Here is a 19,627-nt window from a genome sequence, read left to right on the forward strand (position 1 = left end):
AAAAATTAAAAGAAATTCCTTTCTGAAGATTTTAAGATTTTAAAAAAGATTTTCCTACTTATCCAGTTGGAATCCTATTTATGGGTTAATCTCCAACATCCTTGCAGCCAATATTCTAGCATGTTAACAGGAAAATTCTAATAGTTGAACGATAATTCCTTGCTAAGAGAATGCGCATGACCGTTATCATGACTGTAAAAACACAGTCATATGTTTGGTCTTGAATACCCAAGTAAGTGCCTTGTAGGAGCTCAATAAACATTTGTTGCATGAACAAATAAACAAATGAATTCAGAGAAGCCCTTACTATTGTTTATAAATTAAAAGCGTATGTATTCACAAGTGGATGGAAAGGTATGTTACATTTGAATAAAATGAAAACTTGCATTGAAGGGCCAGAAGTATGATGTATCAACTACTCTGGTCTCTTCCGGATCCGCTCCAACTGACTGCCGGGGAAGCAGGTGAAGGGGGGAGAAGCTAATGTCAGGCATTGCCCACCTGACTCCACCTCTCTGGAGTTAAGGTTATAAGGTCCTAGAGGGCAAGCACTTTCCCTTGAACTTCACGGCGCTAGCATTGTGCTTTACATACCGAATGTGCATCCTAAGTGTGGTCTGAGATGCAAAGCCCTCTACGACCTGCCTGCATTTTCACATTTCAAGCCTTCACATCTCTTCTTCCTTACTTCACAGGGTTATTGTGAGGAGTGAGTAAAAACACAGCACTTAAAGCCCTTAACACACTGCCTTGCACTCACACACAAAAGTGCTTGATAAATGATAGTTGTTATTATCACTATCTGGGGCCCTGTCTATGCCTCAAAGGTGAAGTTTAGTGTTCTGGGCTGTCAATACTCATCTATGCAAACAGTGTGTGTCCTGGGGACGGGCTCTTCACGCTTGTATCCTCAGTGCCTAGCACGGTGGTCACCCTGCAGCAGGCCCAGAAGCTGACTGTATGACTGAGCGATCGAGATGCGAGCCCCAGGCCTTTCCCCACCCAGCCCACTGGGTCTCTCTGAAAAGTCATTTAACCTCTCTGGGCCTCAGTGACGTCTGTGGGTCCTTCCGGCCTGAAGAAGAGACCTACAGAACCTCCCACGACAGTCACTGACAGAACTGGAATGAGAAGCCCTTAGTTCCCCCTTCATGTCTCCTTAACAACAGCTCGCCTAAATGTCATTGTCACTTTGTAATCCCCAAACCTGGTGGATCGCTGGCAGCAAATCATAAGCTCCTTGGGAGTGGTTCAGTCCCTCAGAAAAAACATTTCCTATTTCACGTAGAGTACGGAGAGATGTAAATTCAGTTACCTCAGTTAGAACAGAGCAGGCTTAACAGAGTTAGTTTCTCGTGCTTTGGAAGAAATCACTTGGAAATCCTTGGTTCTGAGTCTTCCATCTCCACCGCATCGAGATCTAAAAAGAAGAAAAAAAGCAGTGTCCCATAACTGGGTGCCAGGACTGAATATATCAGCAACAAAAGTGATTGCAATTAGCCTGTGCACTGAACACCTACTGTAAGTAAAGCACTGGGCAAAGTGATTGACACATGCGACTTCATATAGTCCTCACAGGAGACATTCCCCCATTTTTACAGCTACATAAAGAGGCTCTGAAAGGTCACGGAATCTATTCAAGGTCACAGAGCTAGTTTATGTTAGACCTGGGACTTAAATGCAGGTTCAACTGATTCCAAACCCTGGGTTATTAACCTGTTAGTCAGGGTTTAGAAACTTTGACAGTGACCCACCATTTTTAAAAATCATATTATATAAAATGAAACCCCAAAGCCTAAAAAACAATGCTTACTCTTATTATGTGCAATGCACTCTGATATTTTCTAGTCTACTCTATTATTTTTTATATTGCATTATATATTCTATATCTTCAAAAAAATCCGGTAGTAACCCACTAAACTGATTTCACAATCTTCTAATGGGTCTCTACTCTTGTTGGAAAAACACTACACTCAGAGATAGTACCTCACCAGAAGTTTCTCTGAAACCGCGGACTTAATCCTACGCTTTTTAACCATGAGAACCTGACCGAGCAGTTGAGCTTGATAATTAGGAGAAAACTCTTTAACCTTTAAAATATGTATAAAGCACCGTAATACGTATCATCCATAATGGATCCTGAGAAGAGATATTCAATTTGGGCCAAAGTCCAGAATGGAATTAGTCACTTACCTATAGCAGAGGAGTTATAAAGTGGCACCGCGGACAGACTAAAATCTCAGGTGATTTATAATATACCCTGCAAAGAAGTGGCTAACAGCGGGCGGTCATGTTGTACCAATAGAAGAGACTTAACTACTGCCGAAGTAGAAGGCTGAGATTGCAAGCCCCTGGGGGCAGGGCCCTGCCTTTGCACGTCCCCTTCAATTCCAGGGGCTCTGGTGTTCGACCAAGGAAATGCTCAGGTTCCCGATGGGTCAGGACCGGGGTCCGAGTCGCAGTCCCGGAGAGGGGAGATGCGGCTGTTAGCGCAGTTCCCAAGCCTGCTGGACTGGCGCCCGTCACGTCCCCAGCCCTTGGGTGCGCATTTGTCCCCGGCCCCCCGCCTTCCAGCACAGCCGCGCAGATGGGCCACTCGCTGCGGCGTAACGTGCCCGACCCTGCGGCTAGACCCCCTCCCCCAGGGCGCGGGCCCGGGCGTCCCGGCACCTGCGGGCGCCGGGTCGCCGTAGCAGCTCGGCTCTCCGACGTCCGCGGAGCTCCCAGCCCTGCGCCAGCGTTCCCCTGCCGGGTTTCGAGGCTCCCTCCTGAGAGAAGAGGGGGCGGGCCGGCCGCGTCTCGCCCACCCGCCCCGCATACGGCCCCTGCGGTGGCACTTACAGGGCTCGGCCGCTGCCCCGCGAGCGCGTTCCCCGGGGGTCCATGGCGCTTCCGGACCCGCGAGTCAGGCCGCGGCGTCTCGCAGCACCGCCCAGAAAATGGACGCCGGCGGCTCGGCTCGGCCGGCCCGGCCCGCCCCCGGCGTGGGGTTGGGGACGCAGCCTGGCCGGGAAGAGGGCTCCCCGGCCTTAGCCGCGGGCCGGATGTCGGAGCGTCAACGCGCCCAGGACCCGGCCTCGGGACGTACTACGACCCCGCGAGGCCTCAGGCCGGGGCGGGGTGGGGGGAACCCACGACGGCCCCAAACGCCAGGAAGGGAGCAGCGGCCTCCGCCTCCCTCTCATGGGGGAGAACACAATTCAGAACCTGCCGCGAGGGCAGCCGAGTTAGGGGCTTTACGGCCACAGAGCCTAGTCACCATCAGAACCAGGCCTGGGTCCGCAGAGGGGTCCCTGGGTTCTGCAACCAGATTCCAGAGAACATCTAACCTTTGCACATTTAAGAGTCAGGCTTCAGAGAAGTCAACTGCAGTTTTAATTTAAATTCTCAGGAATCGAGTGTCACCTGCGCTTTCCCACGGCTGACAGGAGAGGCCTAGATTGATTTTCCTAACGTGCTATAAAAGCTAGTTCACGCAAAAGACCCGGGCCTCTGCCTGAAATAAAGCGCACTGACTGCCTGCTAGGATCTCTCGTCCAAGATTCAGGGACTGCTCATTGAGAAAGTATTTACTGAGGCCTGCCACAAACTCGCCCTGCGGAGGAGCTAACAGCCTAGTGCTCTAATGTACAGGTTTTGTTTGTTTTCTACAAAACCATCCATGTTCCCTGCCTTTTGGTAGTATGAGTCTTATTTTAAAAGTTTCTTTTGAAAAGATTCATTCCCAGGTTACAATTTATCAAGGATAAGAAGTAGGTTCTTTGCACGCCTTACATCCTGTTTTTAGCTTGGAATACAGCGTACACAATTCTGCATCCTAGTTCCTGATCACGTTTTAAGATTGTGATCATTCTGATGAATAAAGGAGATTCCAATATTGCATACAAAGCGGTTAAAACATTTTAATAATCACAGAGAAATATACTGACTTAAAGTCAAATTAAAGCATCATGTAATTTAAAAATAAAGACAGGGTTTTGAAGGTTGATAGACTGGGCAACCTGCACACACACGTACACTAGCAGGTCGCAACCTCCTCAAATCCAGTGCCCTTTATTCTTTCTCCGTGGGTCACGTTCAGAAAGAGCTATTCCACTAAACTGCATTTATTAACTGAGGATTCATCTTCGCACTTAAAAAAACCCAACAATCCTGCAATGTTTTTGTATACGTAATTGCCAATCAGCTACAAAACCTGAGCGAACACGTTGTTAATCATGGATTCCAAACTAAGGAACTCTGTGGTCTGATTGCAAGTTGATGTGTTTCCACTGAGGCTTTTGGGAAAACTAAGGCATAGGGATTAGGAACTTCTAGTTGGGAAGTGCCAGTATGAGGTGCTGTTCTCTGTGCTGCCCAGCGGTTGGAAGGTGGGAGGTGGAAGAGTGAGGCAATTTGGCCTTTGGATTCTGCCTGCCTGGGTTTAAAGCCCAGCTTTGTCAATTACAAAGCTACTCACTGTGTGACTTTAGGCAAATTATTTAACCTCCCTGAGCCTTGGCTTGCTCATCTGTAAAATGGGGCTGATTTTCATATTACGCTTACCTCATAGGGCTTTTTGACAGTTAAATGGGATAACACGCGTGAAGCATCTGCATACGGCTGTCGGTGCTTGAGGTCAAGTATTCAAAGTTCCTACCATCCAACCAGTAAGAATCGTAGTTCCCATATGTAAAGCAACTTTTATACCATGGAAATTTTCCATGGGTAGGCTGCCAGGGTCACATGGGGAGTGACATAAAGGGATTTTAAATATAGGTCTGACTTCACTTTCTGTGCTGCTAACATGTTTCAGCTGATACCTTGATCAGATGCTGTCAACAGCTTGCTAAGGGTGAAATCGGCTCTGGCTTTCCTAAGAGGCTTAGCAAGTGAATGGCTCCTTACATCCACTTTGGAATTCATAAACAGTGGCATTTCTTTCTCACTAGGGCCAAATGTTTCTCCAAAAGTGAGTAGATTTCCCCTAAATTGTTATTAATAACTAAAATATCACGGCAACAGTTTTAAACACCACAGCCTAAAACTTACATAATCAGACTGTCCTTCAAAATTTTCCACCCTTCCTCATAACCGGTCACAGATTCTCTCTCTTAATCATTCTTCTTAGTATGGGGAATTATCTGGAAATTTCCAAGAACGTCCCAACTTGTCATAATTTTATTCTTTTCTGTAAAAATGTATTCCTTTCAAAACAACTAAATGTGATATATTTTTATATCCTTATAATATTTGTCATTTCAATGCATTTGCAAATAAGAAAAAAATATCCTAAGACTTTTAAGATTCTCTCCTCTCTTAAATTTCTACTAGTTCTTCAACATCTCCACAGCATGGCCCCTGATCCTTTTCTAGCGGCCTTTTCTAGGAAGCTGTCCTTGATTTGTACCTCATTTCATTTAATCCCCACATGATTTCTGTTATGTTACAACTGCCTGTTTCAGCTTTCTGATTTAAGACTCTTGGCCAATTTATTTACTGCCCCCCTTCTTTCTCTTTTTTAAGATTTCAATGTTATCATTACATAGGAAAAAATCTGAAGTGTGTCCCTTTGAAACCCCCTTGCTTCCTTTGTTTCCCACCATGGGTTAGGAATCTGTAACTCGTTCTGCCTCCCATTCTTCACGCACTATTAATTTAATTTATTGTTTTACTTCTCTCTTCCCCTCATCCTGGGTACTCACCAAGTTCTGTCGCTTGGCTCCCTCTTATATGGCTGCTTCTCTCTTTCCCTTTAAGCATTTTAAGAAAGTCCCTGTCCAAATCATCTTCTCTAATCTCCACTACATTCCTGAAAAGCGTCCTGTGATGTCGTGTTGAGAAGTCTACCAAGGGCCTTGCAGAGGCAGTGTGTAGAATGCAGGTGGCAGCTTCCCGCCCCTGGGAGCCAGGCAGGAAGTAGTAGGAACTGGGGCCTACAGGATCATTCATGTCCCACCTAAATGGGGAATGGGGTTGTCACTACCCAGCCCCAGACCAATTGTTGCCAGGTGGTAATGCCAGATCTGCAGAATTTTCCAATGAAGCCCAAATCAGGATTTTTATATAAAATATATTCTGTGTCTTGATCAGGTCTCTAGCTGTAACGACCATTTTACAGAAAGTCTCTGAGACAGAGGAACATGTAAAGCAGTTGGGGGACGGGTGGTGGGATGAAATGGGAGATTGGGATTGACATATATACACTAATATGTATAAAATAGATAACTAATAAGAACCTGCTGTATAAAAAATAAACAAATAAAATTAAATTTAAAAACAACAAAAAACAGCACCAAGGAATGTAATCTGAAATTTCCGATTTTGGGAAACTCTATGAGTCAAATTGTTTCTTCAACAAAATTTTTATGACAATAGCAAGGATGAAAGAAAGAGAGGGAAGGAAACCTATAGATTAAGTGAAATTTAAGGGAACATTAATTGGACTGTATGGACCTCATTTGGAATTGTGCTTTGAACAAGTTTTTTTTTTTGTTTTTTTTTTAAATGACCTAACTGGACAAATCTGAATGCTGACTATGATATTTGAAGTTATTAAAGAATTACTGTTATTTTTTGGTGTGATAATGATGCTGTGGTTCTTTTTCTTTATCTTCCTTTTTTTTTTTTTTATATAGCAAGTGTGTACATGTCAATCCCAAACTCCGTAACTCTCCCTACCCCAACCCTTCCTCCCTGGTAACTGTAAGTTCTCTGTGAGTCTGTTTCTGTTTTGTAAATAAGTTCATTTGTAAAGCAATATCATGTGGTTATTTTTCTTTCTTACTAATCAATATTTTTTTTAGGATTCCATATTTTTAAAACTTTTTATTTAGAACTATTTCAAAGTTATAGAAGAGTTGCAAGAATAGTACCAAAAAACTATATACACTCCAATCATATCTTTTTAGCTATTTTTATTCTTGAATCATTTGTAAGTTGCAAACATTCTCTTCCACACCTAAATACTTTAGCATTTATTTCCTCAAAAAAAAAAAAGCGTCTTCTCTTAGTATCCTTGTCTTTTAGAGAATCATACTAAAATATTTAGCAATAAAGCGATAGGATCTGGGATTTGCTTTAAAATAATACAGGAGAGGATTTACATGAAACAAGATTGGCCAGCCATTGAGAACTGTTGAAGCTGGGCGAGGACTGTACAGGGGTTCATTAAACTAGCTTTTTCATATTGTACGCGTGTTTAAGATTTTCACGATAAAGTTTTAAAAGATTATGTTAATGAGAGACTTTAAAATGATATAAAATGCTTATGATATGATATTAAGTAAATAAAAAGAAGATACAAAATTGTCTATATTATCTCAACTATTAAAAAAATCGCCAGGCATAGATAAAGGACTGAAGGAATGCACGCCAAAATGTTAACATTCCGAATTAATTCAAAGTAGATATATATTACTTTTATAATTAGAAGTAAAAAATACAATTCAAAAAATAGAAAACAGAAAGTTGGCAATGGATTCAATTAAAATTCTTGTTAGAAGTCAAACAAAGTACATATATGGGTTGGACTGACCAATGGGCCCCCAGTTTGCAGCTTTTGTCTTAGAAAATGGGTCCGCAAACTACGTCCTACAGGCCAATTTTGCTTGTCACCTGTTTTTGTACAACCTTCAAGATGAGGATGGTTTTGACATCTTTAAATGACTGAAAAAATAAACCAATAGTAAAATAATATTTCATGACATGAAAATTAAATGAAATTCAAATTTCATTGTCCATAAGTGAAATTTTACTGGGACACAGGCACAGCCAATCATTTCTGTATCTATGGCACTATGTGTGTATATATATAAAATATATATAATTATTATTATACTTCATATTATATATTAGTATGTTTTTAATTTCATCAATAAAGAGTTCATAGAAATTTATTTTCTTTGTTGTTATATAAATACCTACATATCATCCTCACTTTTGCCTTGATCCACAGAGCCTAAAATATTTACTATCTGGCCCTTTACGGAAAAAGCCTGCCAACCTCTGGCTTAGAACTGGGCTTCCCACGTGACCTAAAAGCACCTTGGTTTAGCAGAAAGTGCACTGGACTGGGAGTTAGGCGTGGCCACTTAACTCTCTGAGTGACCTGGAGAAATCAGAACTTCTCCAGGCCACAGTTCCCTCAATGACAGAATAAAGTGAGTCTAAGTTTCACACAGCAACTGAAGTCTGTGCTTCACGTTCCCGTAAGAGCTAAGCAAGAAGTACCGGCTGAGTAATATTCCATTGTATATATGTGACTCAGCCATAAAAAGAAACGAAACTGAGTTATTTGTAGTGAGGTGGATGGACCTAGAGTCTGTCATACAGAGTGAAGTAAGTCAGAAAGAGAAAAACAAACACCGTATGCTAACACAAATATGTGGAATCTAAGAAAGAAAAGAAAAAGGTCATGAAGAACCTAGGGGTAAGACGGGAATAAAGACACAGACCTAGTAGAGAATGGACTTGAGGATACGGGCAGGGGGAAGGGTCAGCTGGCACAAAGTGAGAGAGTGACATGGACATATATACACTACCAAACGTAAAATAGATAGCTAGTGGGAAGCAGCCGCCTGGCATGGGGAGATCAGCTTGGTGCTTTGTGACCACCAGAGGGGTGGGATAGGGAGGGTGGGAGTGAGGGAGATGCAAGACGGAGGCGATATGGGAACATATGTATATGTATAACTGGTTCACTTTGTTATAAAGCAGAAACTAACACACCATTGTAAAGCAATTATACTCCAATAAAGATGTAAAAAAAAAAAGAAGTACCGGATGATGGCGGCATTACGCGCTGGTGTGCCAGCAGGGGCGGTGCTCCTGGAGACCAAGGAATTCAAACAATCAGAATATCCACTGGTTATGGTTTACCGGGCACTCAGACCAGGGCCTGGAAAGGTGGGTGAAGAGCAAGGAAGACAGGCTTTGGGGGCTCCAAAAGCAGAGCAGCACACCTGTGAGGGCAACGTGACTTTGGGCAAAAGAGTTTCTAAAGTCTGCTGCTAAAAATGGGTATTTGGGGTCTATCTCCAGGCTGAGCTTTGTGGAAAACCAAAAGCATTTGGTCACAACCCATGTAAAAATCTGCTCATTTAAAGTTTAACCCAGCTCTGGTCAAGTGACGGCAGCAGGGCTGGGGGGTGGTCTCTGGCATCCTCAGCATGTAGAATAGGAGCCTTGGGATAGAAACTTCATAAGCTTCTGGGATAAATCACCCTTAAGGATGCCAATCTGCGGGCTTTTCATAACAGTCAACGTGGGACAGTTAAGCCCTAAGGCCAACATTGCCGACGAACCAGACAGAACATGAGAGCACCCAGTCCCTACACAGCAGGCCCGCAGCCTGCATCTCGGGGGCTCTCCCAGCCTCCTTTTACTCGTTGCAACCCCTCCCACTCCTCCCATGTACCCCACGCCCCCATCTTCGGGGTGCAGCACAGCAGCCTGCCTCCTGACTGCCCGCTTTGTTCCCTCCTTCTGATTTTCCACACACCCCTCCCCGCCTCCTTGCTGCCCTCTCCCCACTTTGCCTCCTAGATGGCCCTTCCACAGTGTTTCCCGAATATCCTGCATTTTCTGATCTTTCAGTGATGCCCCTCTCTTTCCCTACTAAAGGTCCCCCCGCTTCCCTTCCACAGCTCAAGAAACAAGAGAAAAGGGGAAAACATTACAAGGGCACTGCCCTTCTGGGATTTAACCACATTCTCAGCTGGTGGCTTTTGTTTTCTCATCTCACTGACTTGTAAGGCCCTCGGGGCAGGGACTCTACGTCATGCTCAGTGCTGGGGAAGATGGGCAGGACTGTGAGGCCTTAATTAGAGTAAGGCCTCAGACAGGGTAGAAGATTTGAGCAGGAAAAAAAAAAAAAAAGAATTTCAAAATATCTATTTGGCGGCAATAACCACGGGGTAAAGTAAGAGGTTTGTTTAATCACATAAAAAAAAAATCATGAAAGTCTTCACAGCATTCTATGAACGCAGAAAAAATATTTATACTGACATTTTAAAAACAAAACCGAACCAGAAAACAAACTTCCTCCACAGGCCAAATATAGTGACTGCAGAGCCAAATGCTAGTCTCAAGCCCTGAACAGGAATAGCTGCAGAAGCAAGAAAGTCATTAAAGGAAAAGATGCAAAATGAATGACAAGATCAAAAGAGCCATTTTCTGGTCAATGAGATGTTTGGGCCATGGCAGTGCCATGCTGGGATCACCTAACAAAGACAAGGGCTTTGGCAATTGGTCTTTGATTTACCTGCTTCCCACAGAAGCAGAACAGCCAGCAGGGAAACCCCCACTGTCTGTCAGGGAAGGTGAAAAAGCAGAAGCGTCTTGCCTGCATCACGAATTCACATTTTTGCATTCAAGGCCTTCTCAACTTAACATCTGCTCATGAACGCGAAAGAGTGGCAACCGTTATGGAGGTCACCTGCTAGGCCAGGCAGACCAGCTTGGAGAAGGGCAGCCAGACATACGGTGGCTTATTAGAACCAGGACATTTTGGGAAGGTGATTGAGGATGAGACACAGAGTCCCAGGGAAGAACCATCTTTTCCATTGGTTGAGATGCCTCCAAACTGAAGGCTAGCCTTCAGGAAACAGTATAAAAGGCCACGAAGAGAGCAGCATGCCATTCATCTCTTTCTGGAACAGAGAGGATATACAATTGTACCTGTCCCTAGCCTTGTGAAAGTGGACATGAGCTTCACAGGGAATTTCGTGTCACATTTCCATTCTGCCTGGGTTGTAGTGGTGCTTGTCACACAGCAGATGCTCAACAAATATTTGAAGAAGTGAACTGAACAGTTGAAGCCCCTCCCCACTGATGGGCAATATTCTACTACAAAGAACTAGAACATTCTTCATGCAGTGGAATGTTTTATGGCTAGTCAAAACCAAACAAAGTGTAGGGAGTCAGCCAGGCCACTTCTAACTTGTGATAAGCAAAGCCCACTAAATTGTGAATCAGGGTTAGAAGGTGCTTCTGAAACATTGAGAAGACTCTGAAGGGTCTTATGGTTTCTAAGGTGTAGAGCAAACCTATCCCTTTGTTCTTGGAGCTTCATGAGCAGACGAACCTAAAAGGCATGAAAGAGTTCTGGTTCCGAAGAATTTCCTTAGTATTATTTGTTCAAGTAGCGAAAGAACACTCCAAGCAGTGAGGTCTTTAGAAAGCCACCAACAGAGTTCTGCAGAAACTGAAGCGTTGGAGGTGTCAGAGGTCAAAGACAATTTACTGGCAAGGTGGGACAGACCCTTCCACCTCTTGCCTTTGAAAACAAAAATTAAAGGAAGTGGCTCTCGCAATGTTTTGCCACAAATTGAAGTTCTGGAGTTCTTAAGAAAAATAAAGCAACAGGCTTCCCAGAAATTTCCTTGCTCCGGGATTCCTTTCTTCCGTGGATTTCTTGGGCTAGCACTGAATCTGTGCCCAAATTTCAATACCACCTAGGACTGCAAAGTCCAGAACTTCACTGCACCTTCTGAGGCCGTGTTGCGGTGGGTCTGGGTCAAAGGCAATGACTCTGCTGGCACTGAGTCCTGGGAATCTGACTAAAACCAGCCATGCGGGCCTGGCCCACCGTCTCGCTTCGGGGGCAGCTTACCTAAGTCAGGCTCAACGCACCAAGTCCTCAGAGCTGGCTCCAATATAACGGCAGTTACTCGTAGAAAGGAGTTTTGTGGTCTGAGCATGAGCACCCCGCTTCCTGGTAACGCTCTCCATCAGCCCTTCCCCTGTCTGCATCCATGTCACCATCCAGGTCTCCACCTAAATACCACTCCTCCGGAAGGAGTTCCCTGGCCAACCATTCTAAAGTTGCTCTTCGGGCTTCCCTGGTGGCGCAGTGGTTGAGAGTCCGCCTGCAGATAAAAGGGACGCGGGTTCGTGCCCGGTCCGCGAAGATCCCACGTGCCGCGGAGCGGCTGGGCCCGTGAGCCATGGCCGCTGAGCCTGCGCGTCCGGAGCCTGTGCTCCGCAACGGGAGAGGCCACAGCGGTGAGAGGCCCGCGTACCGCAAAAAAAATAAAATAAAATAAAGTGGCTCTTCGCCTCCCAACAACACACCCTTGTTTTTTTAAATTTTATCTTCTCTTTCTCCTTTGCACTTGTCTTCTCCAATTAATTGTTTACATATTTATTTTTGTGCCCCTGGCCCCTACCACTCCACCACACTAGGGGTGGGTCTATGAGAGGCAGGCCCTGGTCTCTCCTGCTCATTACTATATTTCTAGCCTCCGGAATATGCCTGGTATGTAGTACGTACTCAATATATTTGTTGAATGTTTAATTACCAAGAAAGACATTAAGAACAGCATTTCCCTTGGAGGGGAGCTGCTAGAATGAACCATATGGTACCAAGGAACTCAAAGGCTTAGCGTATTAAAGAGAAGATCGTCTTTCTAGATCCATCTCCCCATATCAACCAGCCCTAAGATGTGGTCTGTGTACCCATCTCCTCTATGGGGGATCCATGGAAATCGCTGAGGTAGATCAACATCCCTCTAGTAGCAAGAGATGCCATCTTGGTAATCTCACTGTGTTAAGGCTCGGAAAAACAATTCCTATTCTCCGAAAAAAGAGTTGAGAATTTTAGACTACCAATCATTCAGGCAGAAAACCACAGATTTGCCCATTTTGTTTTGGTGGGAACAAGGCAGTTGTTTGCACGTTCTTCCTGTCGCACCTGCTCTGGCCTGCCCAGTGTAAACACCTTAGCCAAAAAGTACAAATGGGTCAAGCACTGCCTTTCCAACAATGAGAAGGGATAAGTGCCATCCTCTACAACCGGCAGGAAATCCAATGATAATTGTGAATGGGTAAGTTTAGAAAAGCTTTGTGCCTGGTGAAATATGAAGGCAAAGCATTAAGGCGAAACACAACAACGTAATAAATGATAATTCTTCTTCCTTTCACTGGTCTATGAATTACAACGACAGTGGTACAGTATACTTCCCAACAGTCTTATTTGGCTTTCAAGCTCCTTGACTTGTGTTTAAAATTCTTTTAGGAGAGGCCAAGAGCAACATAAATGAATAATGCCACAAAAAATCATGAGGTATGAAAACCTATAAGGTAACACAACCACGCTTGAGTTAAAAACAAAAGGATCGACATTTTACAGAGAAGAAATACACTGTTGAATCTCTCAGGCATTCAACTGTAGGGTAAAACAATTCCATTGAATCCATCTAATCTTGTGATTAAGATTCAAATGGGTTCAAAATGATTAATTTGTACCGGCCTATCAAAATAGAAGACATTGAGTTGTAATCTTTCCGAACAGCAACAGTGTTTTAATTACAAATGCTGGGCTCATTATTTGCTCAAGAACGAGTGACAATTAGCTTGATCCTACTGCAACTGTTAATGCTACTGATACTGAAATAAACAGGCAATGCTGAATCAGGGTTCCGACATTTCCCTTCCGTTTACGATCCTCTGATTGATGCTATATGCAAAATGTACTTAGTCTTTTTAAGTCACAGGCAAGAAGGAAAATGGCTCCCAAACAGCAAAAAAAAAAAAAAAAAAAAAAGGTATTGCAGGAAGGATATTTCATGGCAAGCCCAGAGAACAAAATCACCGTGAGATGAATCATGTTCTAATATATTGAACCAGAGAAAAAACTCCAAGCAAAATATTTAAGTTGGCCTCAAAACAACAATACAACAACAACAACAAATCTTTAGCCCATTAGAGGTTTGATTTGATAGACAGTGCTTTGGAATATTAGACAGACTGCTAAGATAAAGCAACTATTTACACAGATGGTTCTGCAGCTCAATGTTCTACATACTGGAGCAAACCTCAGGGAGGTTTTGGGTTTGGCAGCATCTCCCTCCTAACACACCTACAAAGATGGTTGCACAGAGGCTCCATGTGCACTTATAGTTGGGGCTGGGGTGGGCTTGGGTTTGGGTCCTTCTCTACTGAGAGCTCGGAGGTTACCAATGGAGGGATCAGGCAAAAACAATAGCATAAGCATTTTCTGATTCTCAGAATTTCTGAGATATCTATTGTTTCAGTGGCGCTGCTGAACTCGTGATAATGAAACTACACCTTTGCACAACAAGCCTTGACCAGCATTCTGGAGCACATGACAAAGAAAACCTGAATTTTGAAAGTGCTGAGCACAAAGGGGAAAAGAAAAAGCTCTTACTGTGCAAGGTTTCTATGTATAGAAATATGGCTTAATTTTTAAGGCTTGAAGACCGCATTTATAAATGTCTAAAACCAGTTCAGACTCTACACAAGAGGAAAAAGAACTGCAAAATTTTCATGAAACATTTTTTTTTAAAGACTATCTTTTGCATATCTGTTACTGCATTTTAAAATAAGATGTGGTTACTAAAGAAACAGGTTCTGGCCCAGTGTTAATTTGAAACTAAAATCTATTTGAGAAGTTGAGCTCAAAGGAAAGAACCCATGAATTTATTTTGAAAAGTGCTAGAATTTGGTGCTTACAGAACCACAGCTGTATGGTTTGCAATGAACCATTCTAGGGACTCTTTCATTCAGTGAGGCTATTTTTCTTCTAACAGAGCCATCTATATTTAATAGTTCCCCCTTTAAAATTGTGATTCCTCATCTTCCCAAATAATAGATATACAAATAATACATTTATTCTTGTACATTATCTAAAATTGATCTTGGAAGCCTCTAAGTTTTTATTTTCATCTCTCATATAACACGTTTAAAGACCGCTTCTTAAAATTTAAATATTTTAAATGTTTCTTATTAAGCTTATTTGCGCTGTTCAAAATTATCTCCAGAAACCCATTTATTTTTAGTTTCAAGCTAAAATGGAGCTGAATCCACAGACTTTTCAAAAAATTCTTTTGTGGTCTAATGGCGCCACACCTATCATATATATGATTTTTTAGGAGGAATCATCTCACTTTTATAGCAGAATCATTTTACAAGTTTATAAAAGCTATATATTTGTATAGTATCTGAATAGGAAAGGCCATCCAACTGAATACCCTCCCCTCCCAATTACAACTGTCTTATTTAATTTGTTTTAAAAGTCATATTTTAATCTATTTAATGTTCTTGCTACATGGCTCAAAAAAAAATCTATAAAACATGCAAATTTCAACCTACCTGTATGTATCACTTAATGCAGTGCTAGCATCACAAGACATTCAGCCATTTTTATGTAAAGCGATGGAGACCAACTGATTTCTCCGTCTTCTTGCTCTCAAGTTTTAGATGCAATTGTCACACACACACAAAACCATACGCAGAACAGCTTGAATGTACTGTGATCACGAGAACTGAATTTATCAACAGGAAAACAGGTTTGAAAAAAGAAGTTTCTCATCCAAGGTTTCTCTGAGGCTGCAACCAAGGAAGTAGCGTGTTGAATTTTTTTCCCTTCCTCCTCTGAGAGTTCAAAGCCTGGAGCTGACCACTGCAAAGGCCACTGTCACATCTGCTGAAAATCAAACCACTGATACCAGTACTGAAAATACAAATTTGAGAACCAAGTTGTTTGTACACCATGGAGTGCATAAGAGTTAAAAATAGATTCCACCTTGCCTCCTACCCGCATAATAAACATGTAAGTTTCAAGTGTTTAATTTGATATTCACATTAATTAACAATACAACATACATTATTTAAAAGACAGCAAATGCAAGAAGAAAGGGGAGACACCATCTGGTAGCAGAGTTTTGTTGTTGTTTTTGTTTTTAGTGGGTTTTTTTTTTTTGCCTTTGTTAAAAAAAAAAAAAGGTAAAATTCTATTTTGAATGTGATGAAAAGCAAACATCCGGAAGCAAATGAATCGGAGCTGAAAGGTGATGCTGAAATAGCTAAGGCTGTAATGAGGCAAAAACAAGTCTTCGCTACCAGATGATATGGCATCCCGAGCATTTACATACTCACATCTGAAATACTAGGCAACGTGTAATGAATTCTATACACAGCATGCACACACACAGCACAAGCACGGCTAATCCTGCCTGCCATCTTAGGCTCGCAGAAGCAAGATACGCACTGCAGGCAGCACACGAGCACTGGGGAAGGAGGAGGCAAAGGACAGCTCACCTTAAATGCAGTGTCTGATTAATGTTGTAAGTGACATTGCATATCAGCCTCAGAGTCTTGGTTCAACTGGGTAGGAGGGAACAAAGAAAAATGTCATCAACTGGTGATGCAAGATGAGCCCAATCACTAAACACTGTTTAGCAAACTCCAAATTCTGCAACCAGACAGTAGAAGGCATTTCATACAGTTCAGCAGAGCTGCTGCACAATGAATGTGCCCTTCTGCTTCTAAGAATCAGACAATCCTTTTGCTAAGGAAGAAAATAAGCTGGAACGAATACTGTCACATCTTCTTCTTGAAGAAAGCTTTCAATACAGTATGTATCTGGTTCGGGATGCATTTTATAGACTGCTAATTTCATAGAATGGCTAGCAACAATGACAAACACAAACCTTTTAAGCTACTGCAAAGTAAAGAATAATATTATAAAGGGTGTAGCATTTCTAGGTTATTTTTCAGAATCCTAAATGGTGCCGGCAGGCTTGTAGAAGAACGCATGATCAGCTGTCTGTATCCGTGCTATAACCTCTAACCACAAGCCATGTAAATGTATTCTGCTAAATGTATCTGCTGTACAGAACGGCAGATACCTCCCCAGTCGGAATGGTATTAAAATGTGAATGAATTTGCTTAAACTTAAAAGCAGAATAAAAGCACTTACAGAAAAATAAACTGATGCTGAGTTCCTTTCGATGTATAGCTGACCATCACGAACGATAAAATAAAAGCTGTCCTTACGACGCTGACCTAAATAATGTTAAGTCTTGCAACAGCATACTGTACTTGCTCAGAACCTAGGAAATGCACAATGATTTTTCTCCTTCCTCCCCCTCCAAAAGCTAGAACGTAAAGTAACAAGCCGTTCACAGGAATACCAAAAGGCTTTGTGTATATATATTGTACATAGTGTAAGGGAAGAAATGGTGTTGAGCTGACATGCAATGTTTCTTTGTTTTACTTTGAGGCTTAGCTACGCTCCCACGATGACATTGACATCACGGAGGTCAGGGCTGACACTGGGGTGCTATCTGTTTTATGAGTGAAATGTTTTCCGAAAATTAAATCTCATCTACTCAAACACCGAATTTCATGTCTTCTTCAATATCCCCTCCCTACTGCCGCTGCTCAGGATTGATGGGCTTTACTTTGGCTGTATGTAATAAATTGGAATCACCTTCTGTAGAGACTCCAATACATAATCGTAGGAATTAATTTTTTAAACAAAAAACCTTCAAGAATTCTTATACATCCCCTTTCAATCTTTCCTATCAACACACACACACACACACACACACGCACACACATGCACACACACACACAGACGAAGCTCAAATTGCAATGAAATGTTTAACATGTGGAACAAAAAAATGTGGAAAGAGCTGCTTATTCAGGATTTTGAAGAAATGCCTAATAAGCAAAGACTGTTTTGCTACAAAACCAGTGTCACCATGTTGCCAAAGAGAGGAAAACAGAATAGCCTGCTAGCAAAATTTCCTCCAGATCCTGCCGGCAGGTAAAAATCAGAAAAGCATTTCATTTACCATGCTGTATAAAACATGAAGTCTTTTATTTTTAAGGAAATGGAACAGATTCTTTTCTACTCTTTCTTCAGCTACAAAGAAACCATACCCACCCCCAGCCTTAGATCCTGGACATAAGCCAACATTTTTAGAAAATGTTATGAGACTGATTTTGAATATATAATACGTACGTTTTTCTTCTTCTTATTTCTCCAAAAGTCTTTAATTGCCTATTGCATCACTAAATATGCTAATGTTAATTAATTTTAACACGTGCAAAAATGAATTAATCTTTTCTGGGGTTGTCTCTCTCTTCTATAAGAACTGGCTGCAAATAATCAGGTTAGCAAAACATTTAAGTTGCCCAGAATATTTTTAAAGGAGAAAATGTATTTGAACATCTGAACTTAAGTACTAGGTTTCACAGCCGGATCTTTTGTTTCTAGCTCTCATTCTGTCTCCTTCCACCGAACCCAAGTGATTTTTTAGCTCAATGTGTGGAAAGTATCCAGCCCACCTCTATCCCGTACACTTTAGAGTCTCTGAGCTGGGTTGTCCAGATGGTCGGTCATACCTGAACCACTCCGAGCCCTCTTCGCTTTGGAGCACATCTCTCTCCCACAACTATTCCAGAAATAAACGTGGCTTTAACGGAAACAGTAGCTCCTGGTCTAACCCCGATGGTGGACCCATCTTCCCCGCCCCCACCATCATTGCTCTATGAGCTCTGGTTAGCATTGACAGCGACGGAAAATTAGGATGGAGTATCCCTAGGCTAATTCCTCCTTCACCATGGAGGTTGAGAATTAGTGAGCCTATAACGCTCAGTTGCAAGGTACCAATTTAATATATGGTCATCTATAAAGCAGGGTCCTTAAAGCGGGGCTGGAGGAGGTTGAGGTGAACACAGACATTTGATGCCCTTGGTGTCTGTCCAGATAGTCCTCATTAGTAACACTTGAAAGTTAGACATTCACATTAAAATACTCACAAATTATTATCATGCAAGCTAAATATACACGATACGGAATCTACTCTGACCACATAGAATGAAGTCGCTGCCTCCTCTGCCTGAGATAATAAATGACAGTGACAAGGACAGTAATCCAGATCAGGCTCCCACAGAATGAGTGAAGAGTGTTATGTCCGCTTTGCAGGGGCAGGATGGTGAATGCGGTCAGGTCCCTTACTGGTGCTTGTAAGCCGGATGCCAGGGCAAGTGGTTTCCAAACCTCCCAGTGGGGTTCTCTGTCTACCGTCTGTCAAATTGAGCCTAAAAGCCACGTTATCGGTTTATTTTGTGATGTTCCAAAACATTCAGCAAGCAAATGTGGCTTGTTTACCGAACCTGCTTGTATTAAACAAATTTGAGCTGTAGCTGAAAGCATTTACATGGATGAACTTGTTTAGACAGACATTCTCGACTAGTAAATCCTGTTTTGCACATAAAAAAAAAAAAAAAAACCATGGTCATGCCTGAATTACTTAAGCTTTGTCATGATTACAAGTGGCAAGGGTATGCACTCACTTATGATTTTTAAAAATTGTGTGCTCATCAACCTCCTCAGGGCATAGGCACAAACGTGCATTTAACAGACAAATCCCTTTTCTGTGATGAAAATTTTAACCTGTTTTTGCCTCTTTGATGAGTCAAGCACAAGGAACCCAAAGTAATCGGCAGGAGCAGCCTGGAGAAGGACAGAGCTAGCAGTAAGGGCTGCCTCTTTCGCTTTGATTAATGCCCTTACTTGCTTACAGTCTCCTTCTGCAGTCAGTCTGAGCTCATTCTCTTTTCAGTCCTGTGGGTTAAAGTTAAATTGCATGACTTATGCAAAGTACATAATTCAAGTATGAACAAAGCTTGACTCTCTGTTTAAAAAAAACATAAAGTCAGGGCACTGAGTCCCCGAGGAGTCCTTGGTTTATAAACATTTGGATTGGTTTGCACATTTCTTTGCTCCATTCACTGCATTAAAAACTACAGCTGGTTTCCGTTTATACCTAATACAGATATTCAACATTTGTGGGTAAAATTTGTTATCAGGTTCGGCTACTATAATCTTGAT

At 42.3% G+C, this 19,627-nt stretch overlaps 1 protein-coding gene across 3 annotated transcripts in view; it reads right to left on the bottom strand.

Moving 5' to 3' along the window:
* ZBTB38 (zinc finger and BTB domain containing 38) overlaps positions 1–19,627 on the bottom strand; it is a 76,033-nt gene that overhangs the window by 40,426 nt on the left and 15,980 nt on the right. The window contains exons 3-4 of one of the 3 annotated variants that reach the window (XM_082654924.1): positions 16,042–16,107; positions 1,316–1,420 (exon numbers count right to left, since the gene is read on the bottom strand). The gene's annotated coding sequence lies outside the window, so the exon portion shown is untranslated. Of the gene's footprint in view, positions 1–1,315; positions 1,421–2,193; positions 2,400–2,841; positions 2,951–16,041; positions 16,108–19,627 lie in introns of those variants that run through there. The other 2 variants (XM_082654923.1, XM_082654925.1) reach the window with 2 other exon arrangements.

This window comes from Grampus griseus (assembly GCF_964374135.1).
Source record: "Grampus griseus genome assembly, chromosome: 5".
In the NCBI taxonomy this organism is placed as follows: Eukaryota; Metazoa; Chordata; class Mammalia; order Artiodactyla; family Delphinidae; genus Grampus; species Grampus griseus.